Genomic DNA, 1,264 nt, shown 5'->3' with positions numbered 1-1,264 from the left:
GCCTCTTCCCGGGGTCAAGGTTTCCGCTCCCGCCCGCGGCACCCCCGCGGCTGCAGCCTATGGAGACGTCGCCCGGCTTTTTTTTCCCGGGTTTCGCTGTCCGGTCCAAAAGGTGCTCCTGAAATACTGATAACTTTCCCAGCTGTGTGGTCCACAAAAGTGTTTGCATTGGTATTTTTGCACAAATGCTAGTTTGCATTAAATGTGGGATTCCGGCAGTTCTTGCTTTTGAGCTTGCATTTAAATTGGGCACCCCACTCCCTGGAGTCAAGTAAAACTCATCTCCCCCAACAGCCCAACCTATTAGGTTAAAACTATGCAGAATAATACACCCATAATCCGATCTGTCCCTACTCTCACTTGCCCCTCATCCCCCCAAAAAGTCCCAGACCACCAGAGTTTCATTCATGTTACTCACAGGGAACAGTCCATGGCTTACAGTGTCCCCTGCGTCGTGTCCCGGTGCCATCAGGGAGTGTTGTGTGGTGCAAGCCAAAACGCACCCGCTTAGTTTGCAGGTACAGACATGGTGGCTGAGCCTCACCATAAGTCATCCTCAGTGAAGTTGCCAGCCATTTAATGTACAAACCGTAACGCTGAATTTAATCAGTGAAATATCTTAGTAGCTTATCTCGAGAGAGTGATGAACACGTACTGTCTATATAGCTTGTGTATGATAACAAAGGAGATACGTACAGCCCGCTTCCAGCTGAAGCACTTGCTGAGGTTCCCCAACAGCACCACGAAACTCAATCTGGGCAGAGTTTCAGATGCCGCTAGGCCTCCAAACCAGCGATTTTCGTTACATCTTGCTTCTGTAAATGTTTAGGGTGTTATTCTGCTGGGGTACATGGGTGTCCACGGGAGTGTTTCAGCATGTCGTTAGGTGAGAGAGCACAATCAACCCTCTGGACTTGTAAATTTTTTTAACTGTATGTTCAGGATTCACCATACTTATACAATTTGAAGTACTGGTGAGCATTTGCATGTATGAAAAGCGTTAGGTAAGATGTCTCAGTGTGTACCAGCTAGTGTTTCATTTTATTTATGTCATGGAATAATTGGAAATGTCAATGACGTGATGTACGTAATGTCGGTAGCCAGGATATCTAGGGAATAACATCTTTTTTTTTTTTTTTTAAAGATGTGCATTTTTTTCAGTTAATCAACCCAGGAGATGTGGATATGCCTCATTTTTACTAGATTCCCTTCTCTGTTACAATATTTTTGCTTCTAACAGGAGAGCTTTGATATACTTATGCCT

Source organism: Pygoscelis adeliae, unplaced genomic scaffold (genome assembly GCF_000699105.1).
Source record: "Pygoscelis adeliae isolate BGI_AS28 unplaced genomic scaffold, ASM69910v1 Scaffold38, whole genome shotgun sequence".
NCBI lineage: Eukaryota > Metazoa > Chordata > Aves > Sphenisciformes > Spheniscidae > Pygoscelis > Pygoscelis adeliae.
Note: the sequence above shows the minus strand (reverse complement) of the source record.